This window comes from Anomaloglossus baeobatrachus, chromosome 4, assembly GCF_048569485.1.
Source record: "Anomaloglossus baeobatrachus isolate aAnoBae1 chromosome 4, aAnoBae1.hap1, whole genome shotgun sequence".
Classification (NCBI taxonomy): domain Eukaryota; kingdom Metazoa; phylum Chordata; class Amphibia; order Anura; family Aromobatidae; genus Anomaloglossus; species Anomaloglossus baeobatrachus.
The window spans coordinates 691471256-691497595 of record NC_134356.1 but is presented as its reverse complement, the minus strand read 5'-3'; the positions used below and the strand labels follow the sequence as shown (position 1 = coordinate 691497595).

At 39.6% G+C, this 26340-nt stretch overlaps 1 pseudogene; it reads left to right on the top strand.

Annotated features, from left to right (window-relative positions):
• The first annotated feature begins 6311 nt into the window (after positions 1–6311).
• LOC142302960 (olfactory receptor 1468-like) lies at positions 6312–25643 on the top strand (annotated as a pseudogene).
• Positions 25644–26340: the final 697 nt, after the last annotated feature.

Here is a 26340-nt window from a genome sequence, read left to right as displayed (position 1 = left end):
CAAATATTGCTCCTTTCGTTCTGAGCTCTCCCATTTACCCAAACAAAGTTTTCTGACCACATGTGGGGTATCGGCGTGCTCATACGAAAGTGGGTAACAAAGTATGAGGTCCAATTTTTGGTGTTACCTCTTGAAAAAGTAAGAACATTAGTGCTAAAGTAACATTTTTAGGTAAAATGTTAATTTTTTTTTTCATTCCACATTACTTTAGTTCCTGTGAAGCACCTGAAGGTTTAATAAACTTCTTGAATGTGGTTTTGAGTACCTTGAGGGGTGCAGCTTTTAGAATGGTGTCACTTTTGGGTATTTTCTGTCACCCAGGCCTCTCAAAGTCACTTCAAATGGGATGTGGTCCCTAAAAAAATGGTTTTGTAAATTTTGTTGAAAAAATGGGAAATTGCTGATGAACTTTGAACCCTTCTAACTTCCTAACCCCAAAAAATGTTGTTCCAAAAATTGCGCTGTTGTAAAGTAGACAATTGGGAAATGTTATTTATTAACTATTTTGTGTGACATAACTCTCTGGTTTATGGGCATACAAATTAAAATTTGAAAATTGCAAAATTTTTAATTTTTTTGTCAAATTTCAGATTTTTTAACAAATAAAATAAAAAAATATCATCCTAAGTTTACCTCTAACATGAAGCCCAATATGTCATGAAAAAACAATCTCAGAATCACCGGGATCCATTGAAGCGTTCCAGAGTTATAACCTTATAAAGTGACACTGGTCAAAATTGCAAAAAATGGCCTGGGCATTAAGTACAAAACTGGCTTCGTCCTTAAGGGGTTAATACATTTGTTAGTTTATTTAGGCAATAAAAACCTGCAATTGGCTGTTCGCTTCTACTATATTCAGCCATAGTGCAGTACTGTCCAGATGATATCTCTCTACCTTTGCACTAGACCGAAACCCCTCCCAACTGATCCCTAACCTCACCATAGTCTTCATCTGAACTCTAACCCATTTCTTTTTCCTATCACTTACAACTGGTGACTTCCCCTCATGCTTTATACATATATTAATCATAACTTTCTTCAAAAAGACTGTAAATTTAGGGTCTCCCACTCTTGCTACCTCCACGTCTTGACCCCTATCTGCCGGTGTCCCCCAATGTTCAATGTTCCGTTCTTGGAGCCCTGCGCTTTTCCATGTACACCTTTGGCCTGGAACAGCTCATAGAGTCCTACTGCTTTTAGTATCATCACTATGCTGAGGATACACAGATCTACCACTCTGGACCAAATATCACCTCCTTACTAACCAGAATCCCACAATTTCTGTCTGCTCTTTTATCCTTTTTCTCCACTCAATTTCTAAAACTTATTGTGCACAAAACAGAAACCAGCATCCTTTCTCTATCCCATTAAAACCCAAAACAGATCTATCCATCATAACTGAAGACCAGTCCTATAAGCTCGCTGCCTTGGGGTAACCGTTAACTATGCTCTCTCCTTCAAGCCATATATCTAAGCCTGTTCAACCTCCTGCTGACTTCAACTCAAAATATTTTTCCAGATTCATACATTCTTTAACCAAGTTTCTGCAAAAACACTAGTACTTGCCCTCATCATCTCCTGCCTTAACAACTGTAACCTCCTGCTCTGTGGCCTGCCTCTAACACTCATGCACCCCTCTTATCTAGTCTATACTCTACAGCCCGACTAATCCACCTGCATTCTACTATTCTCCAGCCTTTCCTCTCTGCCATTCCCTTCACTGGCTTCCCATTGCTCAAGCACTCTGTTTCAAAATACTTATCATGACATACAAAGACATCCACAACCTGACTCCTCCAGATATCTGTCACCTGGTCTCCCAGTAATTACCGGACCGCAACCTCTGATCCTCACAAGATCTCCTTCTCTACTCCCCTATTATTTTCTCTTTCCACTATTGCAAACATTTCTCTTGTGCATCGCTAATACTCTAGAACTCTTTACCCCAACATTTCAGACTTTCATCTACCATGGAAACCTTCAAAAGGAATCTGAAGACCTACCTCTTTTCACAAACCTACAAGATACAGTAATATAGCCAGTCATGATAGGGTAAGTGAAGGGTGAGTGAGGGTGAGTCGATGAGGAACAGGGGCGCCTGGTCAAGTTAGGGTGTCATACCCTCTATTGAAAGGTAGGGGTCAGTCTTAGGTAATTATACAGGGCTATCATACTGATCCCCTTATGGCACTGATATTAACTTTTGAAATAACCTTACTTCCCATCATTAAATACATATATGTGTGTGCGGGTGTTCACCTGGTCATATTTTAATATTGAAGATTGAAATAAAGATTATGTTTTAAAGGGATTTGTTTTGTTCATGGTAAAACAGATTTTTGACTATCCCAATACCATTTGGATTTTGGTTAGCCTAGTCTAGTGCAGTGGTTCTCAAACTCCAGTCCTCACGACCCCCAACAGGTCATGTTTTTAGGATGTCCTTAATATAGCACAGGTGATGCCTTGATAATGATTCCGTCACCTTTTCAATAGTAAGGAAATCCTGAAAACATGACTTGTTTTCTCTCATGGTTCTCATCTCTGTCCGTGTAGCACAGGTGGCGTCATGATCATAATAGACTTTCCTAAATCCCTGACTACTACCTCCATCCTCCCTGCCACCCTCCAATCCTCCTTCCTGTATGCCTCAGGGTAACGGAACAGGGCCGGGCCAGGCCACCCCATGACGACACAGAGGATCTGCACCCCCGGCCCGGCAATGAGTAGGTTAAAACATCTGCCCTGTGGGGTGCTACATATACACCACAATATGTTCTAAATAAAAATATTAGCTTGGTGCCTTAAAAAAGTCCCCAATCCATTGCTGGAAGATATTTTGTTGCTTAGTGTTCAAAATTTTTAATTGAAAAAAACAAAACTTTTTAAGTTTAGTAATGCTTAAATCTTATTGACCTTTAAAATTATATGAAATCATATTAATGATATTAAAATGTCATTCTTTGAAAAAATAAAAAAAAACAATAGCAAAATTGTGAGTTCAATTCACTGTTTCACCAGTTTGAATTTTTTTCTCCCATATTTTCAACACATTATATAGCAAAACAAATTGTATCATTCAAAATTCCAACTTGTCCGGCAAAAAACGAGCCCTCATATATAGTATCTATGTTGAAGAAAAAAAAAAAAGGTTACCTCTCTTGAAAGAATTGGATGAAAAATTCACAGCGCATAAATGAAACATTTGTCTATTTTTTAATGAAAATATTTTTCCAAATACTTTGAGAAAAATATTAAATAGGCAATACTAAATATTTGTTTAAATACATTGTCTTACAATACTTACAGATATTTTTTGATCTTTAATCTCAAAACTGTTGTGAAGAAATCTCCTAGAGGAGACAGAATAACAGTCGTGTTGTGTGGCCGTCGGATGCATGAATGTGAACAATAGTGTTGATTTATATACAAAATAAAAGGCAAGGTGCCAGCCGTCTGACCCATGGGACTTGAGAGATTTTTTTTAATTATCTCTAGTGTCTACTTTGCAGTCTTAGAATAAAATCTATTAAATTGATTTAAGAATCTACAAAATCTAACCATTTGTTTACATGAAGAACATAGAAAATTGGGGAATGTATTAAGAAGTAACTGAACAATTCACAATATCATTTAAACAAGAATAACATGGGGAAGATGCCTGTATGCATTTCTGAAGGACTCCCGGGAACAATGTTCTCAGAATATTACAAAACTTTGCCCTGCTGTCCCTCACCTATTTGTGATAGCCAATGCAGGTAAAGCAGACAGCTGCGGGCTGAAGCCCAAAGCTGTGTGAATTATCTTGGCTGGTTATCAGAAATATAAGCTCCCCATAATATATTTTTAAAATTTTTATTTTAATAAATAATTAAAACAATGAAGTGAGTCCCTGCTTAAATGACTCATATACTAACCATACCCTAGAAGCTCAGCCTACACTATTTGCAGTCTAAGAACGATATTAGTAAATAGAGATGAGTGAAGCTTTCAAAGTTTGGTTCAATGAGCCCTACCGAACAAACACTACGTTCGCCAAACTGTTCACCATACCGAACGTCGAACCTCTTCGAACCCCATTGGATTCAATGAGAGGCAAAATGTAAGGCAAATAAAACACCTTTGGGGGTTTAAAAGCTTCCAAAACAGCAAAAATACATTTTACAGTGCAGCCCCACTTTTTTGGCATAGCCATTCGCTTCCTAAACTATTAACATAAGAAATATTGAGGTGGGTGAGACACAGGTGTAGGGCTGGTGCTCCCATACCAATGTCAGAACAGACAAGATACAACTTTTAGACCCATCTTGGAGTTTTGACATTTAAAAAGATTTCAGGCAGACAGCAGGGCAGTGGAATTAATTTCCCCCCATATCACCATAGTGTGCTTGCACAGCAGGTAATTATGGTCCATGCAACACTAAGGATGTGGGCTTCTATTTTAATTTTAAAAAGTGAGCACACAGCAACCATGCCTTCTGCAGCAGCGCATCCAGGCCTGAATAGTGTTCTAGAAATTTTAGGATCAGGTGGATCCATGCAATCCACCTGTGATGTCGTCCAGGCGTAGTGCCACCACCAGGTTTGCATCGTTATTGCACATGGCGTTCCCTGGCTTCAGGCTCAGTGGAGACAGCCATTGACTAAACTGGTGCCTGGATAATGGTCCACAACTCTGCAGCTGCTCTGCATTCCCAATGTATATTAATTTAAGCACTGCCTGATTGTGTTGACTTACACACAGGATGTGGCTTGGCATTTTAATTTTAAAAATCAAGAGATGTATGATTGACAGGCATAGGTCTCTTGATCCCAAAATCCTGGCACTAGAGACTAAAGACAACTTGGAGACCCATTTTGGAGTCTTGAGATTAAAAACCTTTCAGGAACACAGCATAACAGTGGCATCCATTCCCCTCTCATCCATTTCCCCATAGTGTCTTTGCACAGCTTTGAGGTTTGGACCATGAAACAGAGGATGTAGCCTGGTATCTCCATTTTAAATATCAAGCGATGCATGAGTGACAGGATTGGGCATCATGCTCCCACACCCCTGCAAGTATAGACAACACACAATTTGGAGACCCATGTTGGAATCTTAATATTTAAAAACATTTCAGGCTGACAGCAGGACAGTAGCATTAATTGCCTTCCTCATAATGTTTTTGCACAGCAGTGAGATATGGTCTATGCAACACACAGGATGTGACCTGGTATTTCCATTTTTAAAATTGAGCACACAGCAACTGTGCCTTCTGCAGCAGTGCATTCAGGCTGCAATAATGGCCTAGAAATTTCTGTGCAACCTGGTCAAGGATATAAGCCATGCAATCCCCATGTGATGTTGCCCAGGCATGCTGCCAGGACCAGGTTTGCACCATTATTGCACATGGCCTTTCTTGGCGCCAGGTTCAGACAGCCATTGATCAAACTCAGCCTAGATAGTAGTCCACAATTTTGCAGCTGTTTGACTGCATAATCCAATGCATATTAATTTCAGCACTGCTTGATTGTGTTGACTTACACAGGATGTGGTCTGGCATTTCAATTTTAAAAATGAAAAGGTGAATGAGTGACAGGATAAGGCCTCATACTCCCAGAACTTTTCCACTATAGACAAAATACAATTTGTACACCCTACTTGGAGTCTTCACGTTTCCAAAAATTAAGGTCACACAACAGGAAAAGTGGCAACAATTGGCACAGACTACAAATAGTCTAACAAAGCAACATGGCTGCGTGGTATCGGCCCTGTAGCAAGGACTGAACTGAGATTTCTACTACCATATCGGCGAATCGCATATCAACTGGTTAACCGGCACATCCAGGTCTAAATAGAGGGCTAGAATTTTTTTCATAAACACGATGAGGACGTGAGCCATGCAAGACACATTTGTGATGTCACCAAAGCATAGGGCCTCCAACAGGTTTGCAACATGATAGCACATGACCTTCCAAGGTTCAGTGGAAACAGCCATTTATAAAACTTGGCCCAGATAGTGCTCCACAAATCTGCAGCTGTGTGATTTTGTTCTGCAATGCTGATTAATTTCAACAATGCCTGATTGCATTGAGCCCTGGCTGAGCTATACGGAGGTGGGGGGATTTTCTCTGCAATGTTGGAACCTGCATTACATTAAAGCATAGGTGAAGGCCCTAGAGGAGGTGGAGGAAGCAAAAGCAGTGGAGGAAGCAGTAAATCCAGAGATTTGTCCCACAAGCCTTGGGGATTTTAAGACTTGGGAAACAGTCCCTTCCCTGCCTTCCCCTGCAGCCACCAGAGTAACCAACTGCCTAATCAGTGAGATGTAATGCCGCTGGCCATGCTTGCTCATCCAGGTGTCAGCGGTGAAATGCATCCTTTGAGACGCAGAGTTTTTCAAGTAAAAGGTAATGTTGAATGCCAGATAATGGTATAGCGCAGACACAGGTTTATTAGATAAGTAATGCTGACTGGGCAACTGGTGCTGGGAGACTGCAGCGGACATCAGGTTTCGTAAATAATCTGTATCCACCAAATGGGTCAAAAGCACCAGGCATGGTCCCTTTTGTAACAGCTTATGGGCTCTCACTCACCGTGTGTCATGGTTAAATAAGTGGAGTTTTTGCTGTCGGAGACCTGTGTGAAAATACTTTTTATGGTGACACAAGAGGAGGAAGAAGCAGCAGACATGGTTAATTTGTCAGCTAGTAGTTGTGTAGGCCCGTTATTCTGTATTTTAGCCAGTAAGATTCTCACAGTAATTCATGTTGGTTGCACATGTGACGATTCATGCATAGTAGTCAAATTACTTGATATTTTGCCTCTACGGAGTCATTGTTTACAACGTTGGCAGATATACTATACTAGATTTAATAATTGCTCTACTACCGGCCGGGGTACTGCAACCAGACACCTGGTATCTGTTTGCTGCACTCAATTACTTATTCTTTATTTTTACTTTTATTTTTATTTCTACCATATGTGGTTTATTCTTCTTTCTTTTTCCTTGTTCTATTGTGTGAATTGTTTTGAATAAATTTGTGTCTAAAACAAGGATAGCAATAAAAAGTATAAAATATTAATAAAAAAACCTCTTATCAGCGCTGGTTTATTGGGGATTTTTTATTTTAAAAAATCTCAATTAAAATTCAGTCCTGGATGGAGTATGCTGAGCCTTGTAGTTCTGCAGCTGCTGTCTGCTCTTCTCCATACAGACAGACAGCAGCTGCAGAACTACAAGGCTCAGCATACTCCATCCAGGACTGTATGCAGGAGTTTTTTGCCCCCTGAAAAAATTATGTGGGCTTCGCCATATTTTTGTATGCTAGCCAGATACAGCAGGCAGGTACGGCTGCCCCCAACCCCCAGTTGCCTATTTGTACCCGGCTGGGAAGCAAAAATAAAGGGAAGCCCTTTTCTTATTATTTCATGAATTTCATGAAATAATTAGAAAACAAATGACTTAGGCTTCGCCCCATTTTTGTGTCCAGCCAGGTACAACTAGGCAGCTGGGGATTGGAATCCGCAGCACAGGTTGGCCTGAGCTTTCTGGGCCCCACTGCTGCGAATTTCAGTCTGCAGCCGCCTCAGAAAATGGCATTTTCATAGAAGCGCCATCTTCTGGCGCTGTATCCAACTCTTCCAGCACCTGCCTGCTATACCTGGCTAGCATACAAAATATGGCGAAGCTCACGTCCTTTTTTTGTAGTTTTTTGGCAAAAAAAATAAAAAATGCTTCCCTGGATTTTCCATTGCCAGTGAAGGTAACACCAAGCAGTGGGGGTTAGCAGCCAGTAGCTGCTTGGATTACCCTTAGCTAGCAATACAAAAAAATGCAGCGGGAGCCCATATATATTTTTTTTAATTATTTATTTAAATAACTAAAAACAAAACGGGCTTCCCTGTATTTTGATTGCTGGACATCACAGTGCTGTAAAAATAAATCTTTAAAAAAATGACGTAGCGCTCCGCGGTATTTTTGATTCTCAGCGCAGATAAAGCAGAGAGCTATGGGTTGCCACCCCCATCTGCCTGCCATTACCTTGGTTGGCAATCAAAATACAGGGAAGCCCATTCATTTTTTCTATTTAAAACATAGTTAAAAAAAAAATGACGTTGGGTCCCCCCATTTTTGATAGCCAGCTAGGGTAAAGCAGACAGCTGTAGCCTGAAAACCACAGCTGGCAGCTTTACCGTGGTTGGGGATCCAATGTGGAGGTCCCCCCAGGCTCTTTTTTTATAATTATTTTATAAATATTAATAATTACACAAAAAAAGTAGGGTCCCCCCCAAATTGGATCACCAGCCAAGGTAAAGCGGACAGCTGTGGTCTGGTATTCTCAGGTTGGGAAGGTCCATAGTTATTGGGCCTTCACAGCCTAAAAATAGCAGGCCGCAGGCACCCCAGACGTGGTGCATCCACTAGATGCGCCAATTCTGGCGCTTCACCCCAGTTCATCCCGTGCCCTGGTGCAGTGGCAAACGGGGTAATAAATCGAGTTGATACTAGCTGTAAGGTCACCTGACATCAAGCCCAGCAGTTTGTGATGTCATGGCGTCTATTAGATACCCAACATCATAAACTGTCAGTACTAACAAAAAAAAAATCGACAAAAGAAATTTATTTGAAAAAACAGTCCCCAAAACATTTCCTCTTTCACCAATTTCTTCTAAGAAAAAAAACAAAGGGGTCCCACGACAACTCTGGACCGTCTAGAATATGGGGGGGAGACACTCAGGGAACGTATCCCACATTTTCTAGGAGTGCAGACCCTTCATGTGAGGAGTGTGGGTGCAATGAATCTGCACTCACTCTCCCCGGGTCCACAGCAGCAGAGTCCATGTCGTAATGGTTGCTAACAAAGCTGCAATGCCCTGCTCATGAGGTAAGGGCATGCCTAGTCAGGAGAACTATTCTACATTTCCAAATATTGGTATTTGCTGATATTATTGCTATTCCACCTACTATATATTGGGGATAGGATCTTGGAGATGGAATACCCCTTTAAGTCCAGTTATCCAGCTGAATGAATACTTAACAACAGAGCTCGCTATTTAGATGTGTTTTCTTGTGGCGTATAACGGACTCTCTTGTTTGGTAGTCGTTCAGCAGGGAAACTATAAAAGCAAATCCCTCCATTTGGAAATGTAGTATATAGCTCTCCTGATCAATTATGTTCCTTACCTCATGAGCAGGGCATTGCAGTAATAATAATATTTTATTCATTTATATAGCATTATTAATTCCATAGCGCTGTATGTCTTTGGAGTGTGGGAGGAAACCGGAGTACCCAGAGGAAACCCACGCAAACACGGGGAGAACATACAAACTCCTTGCAGATGGTGTCCTTGGTGAGAATTGAACCCAGGACCTCAGTGCTGCAAGACTGCAGTGCTAACCGCTGAGCCACCGTGCTACCCATTTAGCTTACAGATGCATAACCACCACTCACTGTGTCTGAACACAGGAAGCTGAGCTGACAGCCGCTCTGTGCATGCGGCAGCGTCTATTGTGAAGGAGAGGGCCGTGGGGGAATCAACGCTGCACAGGTACCGTGGGACACCGGGGAACACCGGTGGGGTTATAGGGGGTGATCTGGCAGGGCCTGGGGAGGAGTAGGGTGAATGCGGCCGGCGCGCTGCTGTGCGCGCGGCCATCTTGGATTTATGGGAGGGCATCAGGGGGGGCACTTTGGCGACATCGGGGGACCGGAGGGGACCGGGGAGGAGATTTATCATGTTTGTTCATGCCAGATGGGAGATAAATAATTTTTTACTGGCGCTGTCATTTACTGTTCCGTGATCATCGGTGTACGGTGTATACCTGTGATCACGTGAGCGGGGACCGGAAAAACCGTCCTGAATCATGATCTCCAGGGTCTCAGCTAGCCCTGAAACCCCGGAGATTTTCTGACGCTGGGGGGCATTATTCACTTATTTCTGCCTGCTGTTTATAAACGGCAGATCAGAATAAGGCTACATTAACACGACCGATCCATTTTTGCGGTCTGCAAAAAACAGTCCGTTTTTATTCACGGGTGCATCCGTGTGGCATCCGTTTCCGTTCCGTAGACGGTCCGTATGTCATCTGTTTGTCATCCGTGTACCTTCCGTTTTTTTTGTGTACTGCAAAAAAACTGAAGGAGGGTAAATGCATAAATTTACCCAGGATCCATAGCTTCATCCTACATGAGGCGGTCACATGTTCACTCCAGTGCCATTTTGTACTGCTTTTCACAGCGTAGAGCGCTCTGGTGATTTTCTTGTGCTTGTGCACTTCATATCAGTCTTTTCTGTCATTATAATGGCAGAAAGACACATAATGTCCCACTCTCCTGCATTTTGTAATTTTGCACCCTTTGGTGCCTTTCATGTGGCACTAAGGGGTGCTTAGCTTTGTATTTAGCCAAAAAAATGAAAAAAAAATGACGTATGGTTCCCCCTAGTTTTGTAGCCAGCTAGGGTAAAGCAGACGGCTGCAGCCTGCAGACCACAGCTGGCAACCTCACCTTGGCTGGTAATCCAAAACTGAGGGCACCCCACACTGTTATTTTAAATTAAATAAATAATTAAAAAAAAACACGTAGGGGTCCCCCCAAAATTGGATCACCAGCCAAGGTAAAGCAGACAGCTGGGGTCTGATATTCTCAGACTAGGGAGGTCCATGGTTATTGGACTCTCCCCAGCCTAAAAATAGCAGGCCGCAGCCGCCCCAGAAGTGGCGCATCCATTAGATGTGCCAATCCTGGTGCTTCGCCCCAGCTCATCCCGCGCCCTGGTGCGGTGGCAAACGGGGTAATATATGGGGTTAATACCAGATGTGTAATGTCACCTGGCATCGCCCTGGGGTTGGTGAGGTCAGGCGTCTATCAGATACCCGACATCACCAACCCAGTCAGTAATAAAAAAAATAGACGACAAACACATTTTTATTTGAAAAAATACTCCCCAATACATTCCCTCTTCAACCAATTTAATAGGAAGACAAACAAATCCAGGTCTGGTGTAATCCAAGGGGTTGCCATAACGATCCACACTGTCCCAGTCAATGAAGAGCAGGATGTTCCCCATTGGCTAGGAGAGCAGTGCAGTGACCTGAGCTAACATCAATGGGTCAGCCCAGGTCACTGCAGGGGATGACAAGTGCTGCTGTCAGCAAGGTACATTACCTGCGCTGATCTCCTGCACTGCCGACAGCACCTGTCACTGAGTTCAATGACCGCCGCCTTCACAGCCAAGTATCGCAAGAGGCCCGTGACGTCACCGCTAGTCAGTCTCGGGTCGGAAGCGAGAGAAGGTGATGTGACAAGCGGCGGCCATGGAGGACAGTGACAGCGCTGAGGTCGGGACTTCATCACCGCGGGAAAGCCGAGCGGGACCATGTGTGCAGAGTGCCAGGAGGACGTCAGTGTCGTGGACTGCATGGCTCATTTGTGTTACACGCTGCGATGTCAGTAACGGCACCTGATGTGCGTCACTACCGACGTGACCCCGACAATATATCGTTACCAATATTGCTGCATGAAAGCACCCTTTAGGATGGAGATAAGAAGTGATGGAGATGTGTTGGACTTGACAGTGATCAGAGAGCTGGGAAGGTAGCCAGATAGGTGAGCAGTGAGATGAGTATTTTTTTTCTAACTTTTTATTGGCAATTTAATCTTCAGCAACATCTGAGGCTGCAGCTGGCCACTATTTTGCTGGATTTTCATAAAGCAAAATAGAAAAGATGCATATTTTCCAGAATGTGGATGTATGTAAAATTCAAGTAGCATTCAAATACAGAAAGTAAATTGCAGCATCAGAACACAGAAAATAAATAAATTTTTGCAAAATGCAAATTTTCTGAAATTGTTCCTTCCAGCGCAAAACATCAAATAAATGGCAATACTGAAGGTTAAAAATGCACACAGGGTGATTTTCCGTTTTTCCGGGTTTTTTTCTCCTTAGCTTCCGAGAGCTGTAACCTTTTTTTATTTTTCCATCAATCTTGTCATATAATTTGCTTATTTTTGTGGGATGAGATGTACTTTTGAATTAAACTATTAGTTTTACCATACAGTGTACTGGAAAATGGCAAAAAAATTCCAAGTGCAAAAAGTTGCAAAAAAAGTGTGATTGCCAACTGTTTTTGGGATATTTTATTAGTCATGTTTACTATATGGTAAAACTGATGTGTCGGTGTCATGCCTCAGGTAAACAAGTTTGAAGAAATCAAACATGTATAGGGTTCTAAGAGGTTAAAAAAATTCACAAGTATATCTAAAAAAATTGGGAATTTTTTCGCCATTTTCCACGATCCGTAGTGTTCTCATGTTTTGGGATTTATGACTCAGTGATGGCTTATTTTTTGCATCTTGAGCTGGCATTTCTAATTGTACCATTTTTTGTTCGCATGTTATCACATCTTGCACAAAATATGCGGTGACCAAATAACGTAATTATGATGTTTGGATTTTTATTTTTCTGCTTCGCCATTTACCAATCAGATTAATAGATTTTATATTTTGATAGATTTCTGAACGCTGTGATACCAAATGTGTGTATATTTTTTATTTTTTAACCCTTTATTCTTCAATGGGCGAATGGGGGGAGATTTGAATTTTTAGGTTTATTTAAAAACTTTTGAAAACTTTTTTCATCTTTTTTTAAATGTACTAGTCCCCTTAGAGGACTATAAGAATCAGCAGTCTGATCATTTGTTCCTTTTTGTAGATCACCGCTGCAGAAAAGCTGCTTTACTCTCACATATTACCCTATGCTACCATGACAACCATCGGATCCACGTGATCACCTCACATGACTTCCAATGGTGCCAGGAAAGTGAATGCTTATCGCGGCGCACTGTTTCATCTCACTGTCACATTTTGACACCAAGATGCAAGGGGTTAACAGGCACAAGTGAATCCCGGACCCACTCGTGTTTGAAAGCCGCACATGTCAGCTGTTCAAATAAGCTGACATGTGCAGGAATCACTGCCGGCTGCCGCGGCATCCGGTGGGGATTAACGTGCAATGATCCATGATGTACCCAGTACGTCATGTGTCATAAAGGGGTTAATGGTCACCAACTATTCACTGCTCTTACATGCATTTTACATGTTTGAAAAAAAGGTTTATTTTATGCCGAATTCAATTGAGCTGGACATTCCCACCTCCATTTTTAACTGAAGACATTTTCCAATGTTTTTGGCTGTCTCTTCTTGTCTGTATTGCTGAGCTGTAGGCTCTTACGTCTTCTTACTATTCTAAACCACCTTATGATCACCGTTGCACTCCCTGCTTAAACTTTTATACAGGCTATGACATTTCCTCCTTATTACAGAGAATAGTAGAGATAGGTGATAATGCCGCACCACAGATCACTCCAGGAACCGTAAGATTAACGTATCTTTATTGGCATAGGTCTACGCGTTTCAGGAGCACCGCTCCCTTCCTCAGGACCGTGAAGAACCAAGAGACATCAAATCTAAAATGGTGTCCACTGACATACATTAAATAACCCCATTGACGTCATAAGGACCATCCCTCATGAAAAAAACGAGCGGGAAGAACACGTTGCATTAAAAAAACACATGACACCATATAAACATTTGCATATACAAATTAGTGAACACTGTGTGCAAAAACATTAGAAACATGAACCGTATCTATAGATAAAAAAAGTGAGAAAAATAATTATAAGAACCTCTATCTAACCTTCGCAGATCCAGAGTATATGTACAAAAAATGTGTTAAAAGATATATATCCAGAAATAGAACCAATAAAGGTATGATGTACAAATCAAATAAATGTGTGATAAAATATGTGTAATGATGGTATACACCACCCATGGAACTAGGGGCTAGAACCCCCTCACTTAGGCAAAAAGCAGAACAGAACATGAAAGTAACCACCGAGATCCATTGTAGCCACCGCAGCATGTGTGAAAAGTATATTAAACACCAAGTGCTATCAGTGGGTAAGAGAATATGGACGGGGGTAGAATAACCCTTGAAGTGCTGTGAAAAACCGGTGTATAGGTACTGTGATAACAGCCGAGGGAGTGATAAGTGAAAACACTGCAGGCATTCCCCTACTGACTGCAGTTCACGGGAGTTCAATATCGTGGGAAAAAAAGCCACTGCGCCTGCGCCCGAGAGCTGGCAGGTCAACAAAGTTCAAAACCGTGGGAAGAAAGACCAGAGCGCATGCGTCCCTTCCAAAGCAAGAACCCAGTGTTAGTGCTATTGTAAAGAAGCCTCCGTATGACTAAAAAAGTGAAGTAAGATGAAAAGCAAAGGGTATATTGAAAAACAGAAATTTTTTTTATATATCTTACAACCAATGATGTCCTACATTAAGCCCGTATTGGTGGGCAAGAACCGATAGGCAAAAATATATATATGTGTGTGCGGTTACTATGCTGGACCCGACCACGGACAAAACCGCTGGTCCAAGGGGCCAGAACTTAAAATAGACATACAAATCCCGTCCGTAGGACAAAATATATATATACATAAAAAAGGGTATTCAAAAGACACAGATCATAAAATATAAATAAACAAATAAAGGGATATAAATATAACAAATATAAATATATATAAGAATTAAAAATAGCCTATGCATTGTCAATTATAATTGATAAAAACCCGATAGGGAATAAAAAAATATATAAAAGGACAATATAAATACCTAAATATACCATAAAAAATACATATAAAAACCTAATGCATCCTCATTAATGAAACAAATCTGTAATCTCGTTGAGCCCCCGTGGTTTGAGAGTGTTAAGTCTATATATCCAGAATGTCTCTTTCTTATTCAGTACCCTCAATCTGTCAGGAACATGTGGAGGTATTTGTTCAATGGGAGTCACTTTGAGATTTATTTTCTTCCCATGTATTAGGGTAGTGTGCCGTGACAGACCATGGAGCATAAAGCCCACCTTAATGTTGTGTCTGTGGGAGTTTATACGATTGTGTAATGATTGTGTCGTCCTCCCTATATAACGTTTTCCACAGTCACATTCGATTAAATAAATAACAAAGTCAGACTGGCAGGTGAGGCCACTCGAATGTGACTGTGGAAAACGTTATATAGGGAGGACGACACAATCATTACACAATCGTATAAACTCCCACAGACACAACATTAAGGTGGGCTTTATGCTCCATGGTCTGTCACGGCACACCACTCTAATACATGGGAAGAAAATAAATCTCAAAGTGACTCCCATTGAACAAATACCTCCACATGTTCCTGACAGATTGAGGGTACTGAATAAGAAAGAGACATTCTGGATATATAGACTTAACACTCTCAAACCACGGGGGCTCAACGAGATTACAGATTTGTTTCATTAATGAGGATGCATTAGGTTTTTATATGTATTTTTTATGGTATATTTAGGTATTTATATTGTCCTTTTATATATTTTTTTATTCCCTATCGGGTTTTTATCAATTATAATTGACAATGCATAGGCTATTTTTAATTCTTATATATATTTATATTTGTTATATTTATATCCCTTTATTTGTTTATTTATATTTTATGATCTGTGTCTTTTGAATACCCTTTTTTATGTATATATATATTTTGTCCTACGGACGGGATTTGTATGTCTATTTTAAGTTCTGGCCCCTTGGACCAGCGGTTTTGTCCGTGGTCGGGTCCAGCATAGTAACCGCACACACATATATATATTTTTGCCTATCGGTTCTTGCCCACCAATACGGGCTTAATGTAGGACATCATTGGTTGTAAGATATATAAGAAAATTTCTGTTTTTCAATATACCCTTTGCTTTTCATCTTACTTCACTTTTTTAGTCATACGGAGGCTTCTTTACAATAGCACTAACACTGGGTTCTTGCTTTGGAAGGGACGCATGCGCTCTGGTCTTTCTTCCCACGGTTTTGAACTTCGTTGACCTGCCAGCTCTCGGGCGCAGGCGCAGTGGCTTTTTTTCCCACGATATTGAACTCCCGTGAACTGCAGTCAGTAGGGGCATGCCTGCAGTGTTTTCACTTATCACTCCCTCGGCTGTTATCACAGTACCTATACACCGGTTTTTCACAGCACTTCAAGGGTTATTCTACCCCCGTCCATATTCTCTTACCCACTGATAGCACTTGGTGTTTAATATACTTTTCACACATGCCGCGGTGGCTACAATGGATCTCGGTGGTTACTTTCATGTTCTGTTCTGCTTTTTGCCTAAGTGAGGGGGTTCTAGCCCCTAGTTCCATGGGTGGTGTATACCATCATTACACATATTTTATCACACATTTATTTGATTTGTACATCATACCTTTATTGGTTCTATTTCTGGATATATATCTTTTAACACATTTTTTGTACATATACTCTGGATCTGCGAAGGTTAGATAGAGGTTCTTATAATTATTTTTCTCACTTTTTTTATCTATAGATACGGTTCATGTTTCTAATGTTTTTGCACACAGTGTTCACTAATTTGTATATGCAAATGTTTATATGGTGTCATGTGTTTTTTTAATGCAACGTGTTCTTCCCGCTCGTTTTTTTCATGAGGGATGGTCCTTATGACATCAATGGGGTTATTTAATGTATGTCAGTGGACACCATTTTAGATTTGATGTCTCTTAGTTCTTCACGGTCCTGAGGAAGGGAGCGGTGCTCCTGAAACGCGTAGACCTATGCCAATAAAGATACGTTAATCTTACGGTTCCTGGAGTGATCTGTGGCGCGGCATTATCACCTATCTCTACTATTCTCTGTTATCTGCCTTCGGGTGGCTGCTGCCTGGATCAATATTTTACATGCTGTTAAAGGGGTTGTGACTTGCACAACTCCATCTGGTGAGTATTCACTCCCCCCTCCTCACCCCATATTATTGGGGTAATACCCTATTTGCGCTTCTTTTGTCCACAGATCTATACATTTCCTCCTTATTGGCTGTGACCAAGTGACGAGATAGTACTAAGGAATTAATGGAACACTGTGTATATTTCCCTGGGATCATGTGAGCAATGTGTTGAATCACGGTGGCATTTTTTTTGCTGTGCACACAATGAAAAATTTCCAATTGTTCCAATTTGCCGAGACCTTTGAATTCTATATAAAATTTATGCTGAATAATATTTTCATCACATTGATTCACTTATCTCTACTTACAAGCAATGTTTAGCTTTGGAAATTGACTAAAAACTTTCAACAAATGTTAATTAATTTCTTAGGTATGTAAGTAATGTTTTTCGAAAGTCATGTCAAGAGAACATTCCCATTATATTTTAATATTTATTTTCTTTTATTTATTTTATTCATTTTTATTTATTTTATTTTATTTATTTTTTATTTTTCAGTTGCAATCCAGCTTATATGAACAGTTTCTGTATATTTCACTATTATTATCATTTTCATATTTTTTTATCTTTAAAAATTCTGGAAACTTTGATAAATAATTTCAAAACATACTTTTTAAAAGTATCAAAAAGCAGTCCATGGACTAACCACTCTCCAGAATCTAAAATTATATTGTGACTTGTCCCTCTACTTTTTAAATTCAAGCTGCTCTTTTTTATGTTCTTTGTGTAAACAACAAATTAATAGATTCCCATATTCTCTAATCAATTTATTAACAATTTTAATTTTAGAATTGTGACTGCAAAATAGACACTGGAGAAAACTGGAAAAATATCTCTCAAGTCTCATATCTGGCTCCTTGCCTCTTATTTTGTATATAAATGTCCAGTGTTTTTCATATGCATGTATCTGTCAGCCACAGAACACAACTATTATTTTTTTTTCCTCCAGGATATTTCTTCACAATAGTTTTGACATTTAAGAGTAAAAAAAAAACCTGTAAGTATTCTAAGAAATATTTTTTGAACAAACATATATCATTTTCTATTTAAGATTTCTCTAAAAGTATTTGGGAATATATTCTTTACATAAAAAATTGGGTAATGAGGTTCAACTAATTTTTTGCTTAACCCTTTTAAGACTTGGCAATATTTAATTTATGTGCTGCAATTTTTTTCTTTAATTCTTTCAAGAGCCAGATCCTTTTTTTTCTGTCAACTCTGTATTTTGAGGGAGAAATTGTAATTTTGAATGACATCTTTTATTTTACCATATAAAGGGCTGAAATACAGGAAAAAATCAAATTGGGTGAAATGATGAAATAAACCAACAATTCCAATATTGTTTTGTTTTTTTTTGCCATACAATGATCTTTACATATGATTCTCTGGGTCAATAAGATTCAAGCATTACTAAACTTATACATCTTTTTTGTGTTAAATTATTATTATTTTATTTTTTAAGCAAAACATTACATTTCCTCAATGGGTCTGTATTTTGGAGTTTATTTTAAATCACAAAGCTGACATTTATATTAATAACTTATTGGATGCATACGGCATTCTGAATACTTTTATTACATTCTTTACCAGGAGTGTGGCGTGAGAAAAACAGTAATTCTGGTGTTTCAAATTTCTTTTCTTTCTTTTTGGAGTAGAACAAATGGTATTTTATATTGTATTTTAAATGATCAGACTTTTATGGAAAATATAATACCAAATATATTATTTTTTTATCTTATTTATTTTATTTAATTATTTAAGCTGCATCTTAATAAAATATCTGCTCACAATTGTTTTTAATTGTACTTTAATTTTAGTTTGATGCAATCACAAGGAGCTAAATTGATACTATGACAGCCGGGTGCTGGGTGAATGCTAAAGTGCCAGTCATGGGTTCTCTTCTTGATGTCCATCCTTTGTTTGATTGCCATAGAAGACTGGAATTTTTTCAACATACATTATTACTGCGCTATTGCTTTATATTGCTGAAATGACTAGACAGTTACAGATTTTTTTTTCCTTAAATAGACTAACAAATAAATTAAACAAGAGATAAAATGTACAAAAATATAAAAAAATTATATATATATAAAAGGATAAAACATAAATAAATGTTAAATTTTGAATCTCTAGTTCACAATCAAGAAATGACTGTCTAGAATTTGCCAATTTATCAAAATCTAAAAATAATTAATCCATGATGAAAAAATATCTAAACAGCTTATTTTATTTTTTTTCTGTCTACATAGTATGCAAATATATCAGCAAGCCATGCAGAAAATCAAGTCACCAAACAGCTTAATTGATTGTAGTACTACAAAGTTAGGCTATGTGCCCATGGGACTCTGTATGCGCGGATTTTGCCGAGGAAAGCCTGCAGATTTATCTGGATTTTCTAGATAAATCCGCTGTTTTAGCATGTACAGACACTCCCCATGTTATCCTATGGGACATGAGGAGTGCTGTGTCTATGCTGCGGTATGTGCGGCTGCGGAATATGCTGCGGATGTCCCGCAGCCGCACATAACTGCATGTCAATTATTCATGTGGAAATACCTGTGGAAATCTCGTCTCTCCACTATGGAGATACAGGGCGGGACTTCCGCAGGTAAGTCGAATGAATGTCCGCAGATTTACAGCAGATATTTCGCTGGAATTCCGCAATAGCTGCGGATTCCGGGGAGCTGCTGCAGGAAACCTGCGGATGTACCTGCGGATATATCCGCGCGTACATAGTCCCGTGGGCACGTAGCCTTACAGTTCTCAGGAAATGTCAATAAAAACTTTTATTTTTTAAAAAAATCCTGAATTTTTGTAAGCAAATAGAATAGTAAAAAAAAAAATCTGTACATTGGGTATCATCATAATAATTCTAACCTGTAAAATCTTTTTTCAGTGCAGATTTTACTGTACATTTAAAGCTCTAAAAATAAAATCCAAACAACAATGGCCGAATTTTATTATTTTACTATTTTACTTCACTTAGAATTTTTTTTGCCATTTTCCCTTTCTTCATATGGTAGGAAAGAAAGTTGAAAACTACATCTTGTCAAACTAACCAATAAAAAATACTTTGTAGGTCAATGAAAGTGTAAAAAAAAGTTACGGCTATTTATAAAAGAAGATGAAAAAATAAAATGCAAAATAAAAAATTAGCAGAGGAGGTTAAGGGTTAATATGCCACAGATATACAGTGGTGTGAAAAAGTGTTTGCCCCCATTCTGATTACATATTCTTTTGCACGTTTGTCACACGTTCATTTTTCCAATCACCAAACAAATGTATGTACTAGACAAAGAGACAAAGATAACGCCAGCAAAGACAAAATACAGTTTACAAATGAAGGTTTTTACTATTATGAAAAAAATAAATCCACTCATATAGGGCCTTGAAAAACTAATATTTTTTTCCATAAAATATAGACTAACTGATTTGTCACATCTTTGGCAAGCTTAGTTGTATTTCCCTTTCCACACTCAGGCCTGATTACTTCCATACCTGTTCTCAAGCAAGAAATCAATTAAATGGGATTTGCCTGACAAAATGAGGTAGAGTAAAAGATCCTCAAAAGCTAGATATCATGCCGTGACGCAACGAAATCCAGGAACAAATGAGAAACAAAGTAATTGAGATCTATCAGTCTGGAAAAGGTATAAGCCATTTTTAAAGTTTTGAGACTCCAGTGAGCCACAGTAAGAGCCATTATCCCCAAATGGTGAAAACATGGAAAAGTAGTGAACCTTCCCAGGAGTGGACATCCAACAAATATTACTCCAAAAGCGCTGCCGTGACTCATCTAGGCATTCAAAAAAGACGCCAGAACAACATCAAAGGAAATGCAGGCCTCTCTTTCCTCAATTAAGGTCAGTGTTTACAACTTCACCGTAAGAAAGAGACTAGACAAAAATGGCCTGCATGGCAACGTTCCAAAATCAAAAACATTGTTAGGCCCGTTTCACACGTCAGTGAAAAACACAGACGTTTTTCACTGGCGTGTAAAACACACACATGTCCCTGCGTGTGCCGAAAATCATGGCACACGTGGGTTGTCTAAGTGCAATCCGGGCTCCGTTCTCCGTGGCCCGTGATTGCACTTAGAGATTCACTCACCTGCGCCCGCTCCCGCTGTCCATGGTGCTGATGCTTCCGTGACGCAGCATCCGGCCGGCGGTGACCCCTGCAGGAGCTGCTTCCAGGTCGGCTGTGTCACGCATAATGAATATGCACGACAGTAATCAGCCGGCACAGAAGGAGCAGGGAGAATGGGCTGCAGAGGACATCGCTGGACGCCGGGTGAGTTAAAATGTTTTTTATTTTAAAAGCACATTTTTTTCTGGCACGTGTTTCACGGACCACACCACTGCGTGGCCTGTGGAACATCAGTGATGCCAGAAAAAAATGGACATGTCTCCGTGCAGCAATCACGCACACGCGGGTACGCCGCACGGAGACACATGCAGTGACAAATCACTGACGTGTGAGCAGACCCATTCATTATAATGGGTCTGCGTATGTCAGTGATTCTGGTACGTTTAAAAAAAAGCACAAACGTACCAGAATCACTGACGTGTGAAAGGGGCCTTAAGCATAAGGAACCTAAGGGCTCATCTTAGTTTTGTGAGAAATCATCTTGATGATCCCCCAGACATTTGGAAGAATACTCTGTGGACTAGCAATACAAAAGATGAACTTTTTGCAAGATGTACAGTACAGACCAAACGTTTGGACACACCTTCTCATCTCTAGAACAACTGTTAAGAGAAGACTTTGTGCAGCAGGCCTTCATGGTAAAATAGCTGCTAGGAAACCACTGCTAAGGACAGGCAATGAGCAGAAGAGACTTGTTTGGGCTAAAGAACACAAGGAGTGGACATTAGACCAGTGGAAATCTGTGCTTTGGTCTAATGAGTCCAAATTTGAGATCTTTGGATCCAACCACCGTGTATTTGTAGAAAAGGGGAACGGATGGACTCTACATGCCTGGTTCCCACCGTGAAGCATGGAGGAGGAGGTGTGATGGTGTGGGAGTGCTTTGCTGGTGACACTGTTGGGGATTTATTCAAGATTGAAGGCATACTAAACCAGCATGGCTACCAAAGCATCTTGCAGAGAAATGCTATTCCATCTGGTTGGCGTTTAGTTGGACCATCATTTATTTTTCAACAGGAAAATGACCTGGTCTCCACAGTCACCAGACCTGAACCCAATCAAGATGGTTTGGGGTGAGCTGGACCGCAGAGTAAAGGCAAAAGGGCCAACAAGTGCTAAGCATCTCTAGGAACTCCTTTAAGACTGTTGGAAAACCATTTCCGGTGACTACCTCTTGAAGCTCATTAAGAGAATGCCAAGAGTGTGCAAAGTAGTAATGAAAGCAAAAGGTGGCTACTTTGAAGAACCTAGAATATAAGACATATTGTCAGTTGTTTCACACTTTTTTACGTATTTCATTCCACATGTGTTAATTCATAGTTTTGATGCCTTCAATGTGAATCTACAATTTTCAGAGTCCTAAAAATAAAGAAATCTCTTTGAATGAGAAGGTGTGTCAAAACTTTTGGTCTGTTCTGTATATCCCATAACAACTGGCTTAGAGTAACAGCATTTCAGAAAATGAACATCATACCAAAAGTAAAGTATGGGGGTGGTGGGGGTGGAAGTGGTGGTGTGATGGACGTGGGCTTTTTTGCTACTTCAGGACCTAGAAGACTTGTGGTAAATTGAACCATGAATTCTGCTGTCTACCAAAAAATCCTGAAGGAGAATGTTTGGCTATCTGTTTTCAACTGCAAGCTGAAACACACTGGTCTTATGCAGCAGGACAATGATAATAAAAAACAGTAAATCCACCTTTGAGTGGCATAAAACCCCCAAAATGAATACTTTAGAGTGACCTAGTCAAACTCCTGACCTTAATCCGATTGAGATGTTGTGACATGACCTTAAAAAGGCCGCTCATGCTAGGAAAACCCCCCAATTGTAAAGACTCTTTGCCAGTTATCGCAAACGCTTAATTACAGTTGTTTCTTCTAGGGGTGATACAACCAGTTGTTAGGTGTAGGTTCAGTCACTTTTTCACTCAAGACCCTGCCTGTTTGGATTTCGTTTTTCCTTGACGAAATAGACCTGTATTTATAAACTGCAATGTATGTTTACTTGTGTGATCTTCGTCTAGTATTTACAGTGGTTTGGTGATCACATTTAAGTGTGACAAACATTCAAAATATTAGGAAATCAGGAAGGAGACAAACAAAAAAAAATTCTTACAAACTACAGAGTTAAAAATTTGTCTTCTTATTTGAATTTACTTAGTTTTTTATCAATATTGAGAAAATATTCTATATTATAAATTTACTAAGCAAAAATTGTATTTTTATCTTAGAAGTACATGTTTTTTTCTTTTTAGGTTTCTTGGACCATTTCTGCTATTTTAAACATTAAGCAATGTACTCTAATATCAGGAACTCTGAGGTACTTTCCACATTTATGGGGTGTTTGATTCTATACTTCATCTGAAATTAGTGGGTGGAGGGCTGGGAGATAATTTATGGGCTTATTTGTTGACTTTTTAGTTTTAATTATAAAGCTTAATGACTTTTTTTGTGTGGTATAAACATATCATGTTGTAGGTTTTTATATATATATATATATATATATATATATATATATATATATATATATAATATTTTATGTAGATAACATTTTTTAAACTATTTCTAAGTAATTAAGGTTTTTTTATGAATGAATATAATAAGTATACGATAGATAATAAAAGAAAAGTTAAGGAAAATACATTTTCAAATTTGAATTAATTTACTTTAGAATGATAGTGTGCAATGAAAAAAAATTACCGTCTTTTTTGGTTTATAAGATACACCAGATTATAAGACGCACCCCAAGTTTATAGAAAAAAAAGTTAAAAAAGGTAAGAAAAATGGGGTCCGTCTTACAATCCAGTGTTCTCTTACCAGGGGGATGGCAGCAGTTGTGGAGCAGGCTCACAGGAGGCAAGGGCGGAAGTGGAGCATTGCGATACTGTGTGAGCAGTGGGTGTCCCAGATGCTGTAAGGTAGGACACTTCCAGAAACTGTCGGCGGTGCAAGCTTCAAAGAAATGGTGTCCAGAGTCAACGCGTGCACAGATTTTGCTATTGGCTCAATGACAAGCCTAGATCTCATCTGCGCATGCGCCACCTCCGGGCACCATTTTCATTAAGTCTGCTGCTGGGAGATCAATCGGTCAGAGGTGATGCGTGTGCAGATGGAGCTCTCGGGTGCCATTATTTGAACCCTACCCTTCTGACATTTTCAGGATGCCCCTGCTTCACAGCCTGCCACGGCACTGGCCCAGCACAGCTGGCCACGGCACTGGCATCAGCACAGCCTGCCGCAAAGGTCTCAGCACATGCTGCCTCCTCCAAACAGGCCCCAGCACAGCCTGCTGCCACCGCACAGACCCCAGTATAACCCACCGCACAAGCTACAGCACAGCGCCTGCCTCCTGCAACCATTCTATACTACTTCCCGGTAAGATACATTTGGATTTTAAAATGCACCTCTTATTTTCCTCCCAATTATTGGAAGGAAAAGTCCATGTTATAAGCCAAAAAATACGGTATATTGAGGTACCATGGTAGTCAAAACGTCTATGTAAATACTTTGATATAAAAGTATTTACATTTTAAGATTGTATAAAGTTAGCTTTAATTTTTATATACTTTATTTTCAATGTAGGCTTTTTCATTCAAATAATAATGAGTCACATGACCTCAACTTATATTGTTTAAAATGTACACTATGGCATTTTTGAAAAAAATATATAAAAGATTGGACACACTGAATAATAAAAATAGAAATGTATTTTTCTTATTTTTTCACCTAGCTTACCATAAAATTGTTCAGGTGTTGGAGAACAACTGACAGCGGTAATAGAGATTTTCCTTTTAGGATTTTAAGTCAGCCAAGATTTAAGAATTTTCATGTTCTTTCTTTTGTTGGTGCTTTCTTTTGGGACAATATGTGGAAATCTCCTGATCATCACCTTGGTGTCCACCAGCAAGAACCTCCACACCCCGATGTACTTCTTCATCTCACAACTGTCCATCACTGACATCTTGGTGATCACAGATATTGTCCCTAAGTTGCTCCATGTCTTATTGAATAATGGTGGAACTATTACTGTTATTGGCTGCATCACTCAGTTTTATTTTTTAGGTGCTTCAGAAACTGTTGAATGTTTTCTCCTCGCTGTGATGTCTTATGACCGGTATGTTGCCATCTGTAAACCCCTCCATTATAACACTATCATGAAAAGTGGATGTTGTATTATATTGACCCTCACCTGTTGGGTGCTAGGATTTTCTATTGTTTTGATTTACATAATAACTACAGCAAAACTAAGCTTTTGTGGCCCAAATGTTATTGACCATATATTCTGTGACATTGTCCCTTTACTAGAACTCTCCTGTTCTGACACCTATGTTGTTCACTTAGAGGTTTTTTTGCTAAGTATTCCAATTGCTTTTATTCCTGTCACAATCATTATAGTGTCTTATATTTATATTGTTGTGTCAGTCTTAAAGATCCCATCAAGTTCTGGTAGACATAAAGCCTTCTCCACCTGCAGCTCCCACCTCACTGTGGTCTCCATATACTTCTGGACTATGATCAGTGTTTATGTTGTGCCTCCAAATGGACAGTCATCAACTATTACTAAGATCCTATCACTGTTATATACGGTGTTTACTCCTTTTGTTAACCCAATTATATACAGTCTGAGAAACAAAGACTTTATAAAAGCCATACAAAAATCACGTTATAAAAATGTAATTTAGAAACTTATAATAATATTATAGTTATGTCTGTGTTTAGACATTAGCTTAATGGAAAGGAGAGGAGCCGGCTCCCCTGCACTAAAGATACTTCCAATAATGGATCACAAGATGAAGACTAAAGTTGAGCGATGTTCGAGTCGAACGGTTCGCCAATTTCAAATTCGAGTGATTTTGGTCGGTGTTTGAGTCGTTCGACAAACTCGAACGATTTGTTTCAAGTTCGGCAGTTCGAGTTAACGTTCGATAAGGGCTCGATCACCAAAAAGCGTAGCTAGTTACTAGCTGGCTTTCACTGTAATACTGTGATTCACTGTGAATCATGATATTATCAAAATTCAGCGTATAGTGTTCCGGGGGGGACGGGGTTCAGATCAGTGCTGCTGCTGAGGGCTGAAACAATGGCGATCACCATTTCATTTTTTTCTAACCACCCGTACAGTGGGGCGGGCCAGGTTGTCAGCCAATCACAGACACACACACAGCAAAGTGGATTTTTGCCAAACAAGGAAGGGAATGTGTCATTTGCTGTGCATGTCACATGTCTTTGCCCTATAAGATTCGGCCAATTTCCCCTTCACCACCATTATCTCTCTGCTGCGGGTGGGTGACAGTCATCGCTCCTGCTCCCACTGCTGCTGCTGTGTGCTCTATAGACATACAGTGCAATTTGCACAGCGCTTTAGGGATTAGGGACTAC